The sequence below is a fragment of the Strongylocentrotus purpuratus genome, unplaced genomic scaffold (genome assembly GCF_000002235.5).
Source record: "Strongylocentrotus purpuratus isolate Spur 01 unplaced genomic scaffold, Spur_5.0 spur5_scaffold_14, whole genome shotgun sequence".
Lineage (NCBI taxonomy): Eukaryota > Metazoa > Echinodermata > Echinoidea > Camarodonta > Strongylocentrotidae > Strongylocentrotus > Strongylocentrotus purpuratus.
Genome location: NW_022145599.1, coordinates 3,778,493 through 3,785,554, shown reverse-complemented (window position 1 = coordinate 3,785,554; position 7,062 = coordinate 3,778,493). Strand labels below are relative to the sequence as shown.

Sequence of the window (7,062 nt, the reverse complement as noted above, 5' to 3'; positions counted from 1 at the left end):
GAGCAATTATTAGTGACCGGCTAGCGTCTTATTTTTTCGTACCACGGCGAGCCCGGATTCCTGTTTTATCATGAATATTCATTAGGCAGGGCCGGGGAGCGTCTTATTTTTTCGTACCACGGCGAGCCCGGATTCCTGTTTTATCATGAATATTCATTAGGCAGGGCCGGGGAAAGTCTCGATTCTCTTGAATATTCATGTATGATCGAGGCATGCGCAGCATCGAATATCGTGTGTAACAAGTACGTTGGATTAATGGCAGGCCTATAATATGACATAGAAAAGCAATGTCATGGTCATTTAGATAATACAGTCATAAATGCTGTGTTACTAGTAAATGCCAAAATGTCAGTATCGGTAGACAAGATATATAGCACATATTTCAAGTAAGAGTCTTGATAGGCAATTTGTGAGTAGCCTAGGCCTACTTTTCTGAGATTAATGGGAGTCTAGTTCTTGTCATGAATTGGTAAATAATCAGTTCTAGGTTTGCTTTTTAAATATTACAAGCAGAGGTTGCATTATGGTATTGAATATGTGATACAGTATTATAAACTGTATAAAATAGATAACAAGAATAGGCCTACATACAGACATTTATCAAAAATAAAATACTTGTGTATTGCACTTAAATTATTTCTATGATCAGTGCTCACTTAACTGCATAAGGAAGAAAAGGAAGAAAGAAAAATGGGATTAGAAAGAAGAATAACAAAGTTAAAAAGTAAAATATATATAAATAATAAATGAATGGAAGAAATAAAGAATACGGAATAGATACCAAGGAAGAAAGAAATAAATTGCAAGAAAATTGAAATGAAAAGAAGACAAAAGAAAAAGGAAAAGGAGCAAGATAATATTGATACCATATCTTCAATCTTGTTTTCTTTTATCTTGCCTCTTGTTTTTGTTTAGGCCTAGCTACCATTTTTTCCTTTCCTTTCTCTTTTTCTCTTAAAAGTTCTCTTTGGTTTCTTTCTAAAATAATGAGGGAAGGGGGGGGGGGTGGGGGACTCGATGATAATTCATCATTTGAAGGTTTACAATGTGAAGTCCACGAGTTATATGCACCCACTGAAGAAAATCCATGTACAGGGTTGCTGCAGGAACCCCAGCACCCACAGATCCCACGCATGATGAGACAAACTCGAGAGAAAACTACATTCTTTCACATACATTGAAGAAAAAAAAGAAGAAAAAAAAAAATCAAAGATCGGTTTAACTCTTTTTGACCCCTCCCCAGGACGTCGATCAATTACATGTATGTGCCCCCCCCCCCCAAACTCTGGCTACAGCCCTGGCGATAATTACCCACTATTCAAATCTGACAGGTGCCCCTTTTTCTTCAACAAATGCCCCTTTAACTTCATAATAAGTGCCATTCCATGCTGTTCCATTTTCATAAGTGCCCCTTGTGATATCTGATAAAAGCCCTTTCATTTTTTTTTACTTTGACACGCGTCCCCTTAAACTTTCTAACAAGTGCCCTTTTACCTTTTGATATGTGCCCCTTTCCCTGTTTAATAGGAGCCCCAACCCCAACCCTTTCTCATAAATGCCCCTTTGACACATGCCCCCTTTTCCTTTTTTTTTTATAATTCCCCTTTTCTCTCTTTCTCTGTCTTTCGAAAACTATCTTCTGCAAGGTTTGTTCTCTTGACTGAGCAACCTGTTGCAATTCCTTTCTGTCTCACTTTCAGTCGTACTTGTTGCCACTCATTTGCATTCACTCGTTATCAACTACCATCAACCATTCCATATTCACTCCATTACTGTCCACATTTCAATTTCATTCTCTTCACTCTCCCTTTTTGCAGCCTTTCCAGGAGCTTTGCTAGAAGTAGAACATTTTTAATGTAGAGGCCAGAGAAACCGGAAAGTATGTTAATCATTTTATTCAAATATCTAACTTGAAAAAAAGGAAAGTGAAACATTGTTTAATTACAATATATTGACATAATTTTGTTAAAGAAAAAATTTGCATTTAACACTGGAAATTTGTAATTGGTTTGCCAGCCCCCCCCCCCCAAAAAAAAAAAAACCACACACACACTCAAAACACAACAGTGGTACCAGGGTTTTTGTTAGGAGGCCCATGTACTGTATAATTTTTATTATTAAGAATAGTTTTCTCTTTTTTATTAATTTGACATTGGCATACCGTAAATTTCACCAGGAACCCCCCCCCCCCCCTCCCGACACTGCCATTACTTCTACCAACAGTAATGCTATAATTCAAAATTTCACTTTCTAAATCCTTCTAATAATAAACATATAATCATATTTGTACAGAGGATAAGATAAGAGGATAGCAAGCCCCCCCCCCCCCCCCCCACTCCCTGTTTTCTTTAGTTGGGAAGCATCGAAACATGATTCTATAAAAGCTACAAGTTTGATACGAAAGGCAATGAGGATTAGCAGTTTCCATATTTAATGCATTTAGAGTGTTGTCTTTCAAACCTTCTTACATACAATACTTGAAGTAGCAATAATTTCATAATCTACAAAACTTCCCATACAGAAGTCCATAGAGGTAAATGAATTTTAACATGTATAATTATAATCAAAATATCATTGATTAATTCAATCTTTGATATAGACTGATAGACCTTTATCAATCAAATTTGAAGGAGAATCTTTCTGCCCAGTCCTCAGTTTCATCCTATAAGATGGTAGTTGACATTGTTAGAATTTTAATGTTTATTCGTTGAGGATTAGTTATCTTTAATTATTTGAAAGTCGACAAGATGATAAACTTCATTAGCTTTATTGAATGTAGTATTCTACAAACATATAATACAAATAACAAATAAATATCATGTAAATATTCCAGTTTAAACCCATCTCTATTGTCCTTTTTCATTATATGAGGGTGGCATCTTTAAGACGTAGTCTCGTGTAGATATCTTCTGCATCCATCACTAAAGTTGTAGCCTAGTTTTCAGAAAAAAATATAACCCAAGTCTGTTGAATGGAAAAATGAAATAAGATATAAAAAAATCAACAATGACTAATAACATACACCCTGATACCTGCTCAGAAAAAGGAAGGACTGAAATTCACTTGGGGTTCTAGTGGGCAAACCTAAACTATTTTTTGTACAAGACTAGTTTAAATACTGACCGCATCTTAAATTATTACTGATGATCCCATTAAGACGATAGGCCTGCTGGAGCTCGGATCAGACAAGGTATGAAATAAGTAATACAATGTAATACAACTCGTGCTCATACCGGTAATTGAATAATACTCGGTTAAGTATGGGACATAAAATGACCAAACAACTTTGACCAGAGAATGTACTGGAAATAATGCTACTGAAACATACGTAATGTAGACTTATATTTCATCTATATTGACATTTAATTTTTAATCTAAATTACAATTGTGATATTAAGTCAATTATTCTTTTACAAGTCAACTGACAATGAAAAATATCTGTTTTAGATCTATAATTTTCTCCATGACATTTGTTCCACAAAAATGTATTGGGGGTACCTTCATGTATAATAGCACACTTGCTCGTATGAAGTGTAGTAGGCCCGCATCTCTAGATATGATCCCGTCAACATCTGTTCTTTGTTCCTCTCCTGAGTTTGCAAACCAGAATGCCTTCATCATCCACTGTAGAGAGGCATCATCCTACATGAGAGAAAACAAAGTAGGTACATGTACTTCAATTAAAAACTGATACTGATGGATACATATCAACCATAATGCATCCTATAAACAGACTTTTATCAATCTTATTTTGTGTTCTTCTTCATCTTCATTGCTCAAGAAGTGAAAGTACCCCTTACAACAACAAAAAAATGAGGGGTCCTGTGTATACCCTACATGTAGTGCTTACAATGTGCATTTGATATGGCTCTTCTAAACACAGGACCTCCTGTAAATAAGGACAAATTTTCCTTTGTAAACATAGAAAGAAAAGACATCAATATTTGTATACTAGGTGCAGAACTAGAATAAAATATACCCTCCACTATATATGCTTGCAATGTCAACTTAGTTCCATTTTCTTTTGAGTGAATTAATAGGTGGTCGTTTAATATGTGTGTGCTAAATAACCTGATAACTGTACCTGCATGGGACTTTCTGCTTCATCTTGCAAATATAAGAGATGTTGTAATGTCCTCCTTCCAGCTCTTCAGTTTCAATCTTTTGGAACAAAAAGAAGAAGAAAATCAATACGACAATCAAGGCATCCCTTTCTCCTTAACAAAATAAAATAGATCTAGCATAATTCAAATTAATAGATATTTTTATGTCATGGTTGGCCTTAATTTTAATATGGTGTGGAAATCAACATTCCTATGTAATGAACCACAGTACAAAGTAAAACTAAATGGAAGATTTAACTTGTGCATCAAACAGTGGTTTCTATGGCCTATGAACACGAAGCAGTACTAAGTAGAATTAGTTTATTATAACAAGAAGAGGTGGACTACATACCATATAAGCAGAGGCGGCGCTCCGAGAGGGGGGGGGGGCAGAGTGCCCTCCCATTTGGTCAAGTACCCTAAAAGTGCCCCTTTTTGCATAGGAAAAGTGCCCCTTTTTACATAGGAAAGTGCCCCTTTTACTCTGACAAGTGCCCCTATTAAGTTTTTAAAGTGCCCCTTCCCCTTTTAATAACTACCCCTTTTAACTTGGATAAGCGCACCTTATATCTTCACATGTGCTCCCTTTCATTTTTAATAAGTGCCCCTTTTTCTTATAAGTGCTTCCATTTAAAAATAGGCCCTTTCCCTTCTCATAAATGCCCCTTTTCATCTATGAAAATAGTTCCTTTTCATTCTCTTAAGTGCCCCTTTTCATCTCTTGTAAATGACCCTATTCACTTCTGAGAGATACTTGTTTTACTTTGACAAGCACCCCTTCCCCTCCTAGTCAGTACTCTTTTCATCTCTTATAAATGCCCCTTTTATTTTGACACGTCCTCCTTTTCCTTCCTATATAATGCCTTTTTTCCTTATAAGCACCCTTACCCCTTTTCGTCTTTGATAAGTGCCCCGTTTATTTAAACATGTGCCACTTTTTCTTTTTAATAAGAGCCACTTCCCCTTCTCATTACCCTTTTAACAATGATATGTACCCTATTTCCTTTCTTATAAAGAACCTATATCCCTTTTTCATAAATGCCCCTTTTCACTGCTTATAAATGCCCCCTATCAAAATCTGATGGGTGCCTCTTTTCCGTCGACAAATGCCCATGTTCTTATCATCCCTGGTGCATGCCTCTTTGTTTAGGTGTAAGAAGTGCCCCATTTTCACCTCTGATAATTAGCCTTTGTACTTTGACACATGCTTCTTTTCTTTTCTGATAAGTGTCTTAACCCTTTCGATAAGTGTCCCCTTTTCCTCTCATCATTAAACGTGTCCCTAATTTCAAGCGACTAAAAGCAATTTCCCACAAAGCTCGCTCGCTACGCTTGCCCATAGTTATAGATGTTATAATTATGTAACTTATCACAGATCTATTCAGTCTTCCGTTATGAGATTGTGCTTATATAACCCCATCAGGATTGGGTTTTCCTCTTTATAAGATGTAATTTTTCGCACTGCAAGCCAAAAACTGCAAAGTATGATACTTAAGCAATATCTTAAATGCTGTATTAAGAGAAACAAATATTGAAATCATCCCTGATAATGTAATCACAAAATAGGGGTATATACCAATGTCAAAAAAATGGTATATTTTCCCTCTGAAGGTGCCCTTTTTTCAAGAAAGTTTTTTTGTTGGTGCCCCCCCCCCCACTTTGAAAGTTGCTCCGCCGCCTCTGCGTATAAGTAAACATAATTGTCGACTACCCTAGGGGTCTTCTCTTATACAACGTCCAACAAAAAATAGATTTATCAAATGAACTGCACACTTTGGAGAAGAAAAAATCTTTAATATACATGTAGGTCTAGATCTAGAAAAGTTATGACAACTTGACAAGCACACTGGACACACACAACATCTGAACATTAAATAAATGAATCCTAGGTCTAGTTTGTTTGTTTTTGAATATTTTTATTAATAAGTTCCAGGTTTACGTCTAAATGAAATATGGTTTGGAGCCGTTTGATTATCCATGGTCACAAACAGTTTTGGTCTAAAAGTTGACACGCACCAATGATGCAACTGAGCGAACGGATAGCACTTAGTCTTAGTAATACTAGTAGTCTATAGCCAACAGAGTCGACATCTACTAAAGATATAAACAAGAATTAACCCTCTTGGATTATTAAAGAAATCATACTTCATAGATTATTTTAAGGTGTAACGTTAAATCTAGATTTAAATTCAATGGATGATTGGTGAATTAGATTCACGATGACGATCAAATTTGGAATAAAACCTGATCAGAAAGTTTTATCTTGATGCAGATGAGCACCGAAATTCCCCAACGTGGGCCTGCCGGAACCCCGGGGCTCTAAAGGGTGACATGAAGGCAAACCGCAGTCAAACTACTTCACGACGATGAAAATCAAAGTGCAATTTCAAGAGAAATATTTTCCTAGCCTTTTCCCCACAAATCTGTTGAGAACAGTCTCAAAATGTAAAGAAATTACAGTAGATCACGAATTACAGCTTTTTCAAATTAATGACTAAATTCTCTTAATCTACTGATATTTCAATCAATTACTCACCCATATGCATTCTCCGTGAACTAAATCTTCTCACTTTGTGCGAGTATAGCGCGCGTCGTGCATTCCCACCTCGATATGAATATTTAAGAGAATCGAGACTTTCCCCGACCCTGCCTAATGAATATTCATGATAAAACAGGAATCCGGCCTCGCCGTGGTACGAAAAAATAAGACGCGTCCGGGACGCGAATTTTTTTTTCCCAAACAGGTTTACCTATGAGAGTAAAATCCTGCCTCCTGATTGGTTCAGAGGTATACGCATCATGAATATTCATGACTGAGCTGAAAGATACTAGTAGTATTACGCATGCTCATCGAAATCCAAGTTTGAGTTCGTTGATGCAGCGCAGCTATAGTACGTAGGCTATACACTGCATGCATGGATATGCATGCGCAGTGATTGGCTCTAAGTTATAACTTTTA

At 36.4% G+C, this 7,062-nt stretch overlaps 1 long non-coding RNA gene across 2 annotated transcripts; it reads right to left on the bottom strand.

Annotated features, from left to right (window-relative positions):
- Nucleotides 1-2,798: 2,798 nt before the first annotated feature.
- On the bottom strand, nucleotides 2,799-6,805 carry LOC105437720. Of its 2 annotated transcripts, XR_970694.2 has the most exons (4): nucleotides 6,640-6,805; nucleotides 4,085-4,161; nucleotides 3,499-3,642; nucleotides 2,799-2,964 (listed from the first exon to the last, which is right to left on the bottom strand). It is a non-coding gene; the product is annotated as an uncharacterized LOC105437720 (long non-coding RNA). The 2 variants fall into 2 exon arrangements; XR_004063880.1 differs by lacking the exon at nucleotides 6,640-6,805 and having other exon boundaries at nucleotides 4,085-4,244.
- Nucleotides 6,806-7,062: the final 257 nt, after the last annotated feature.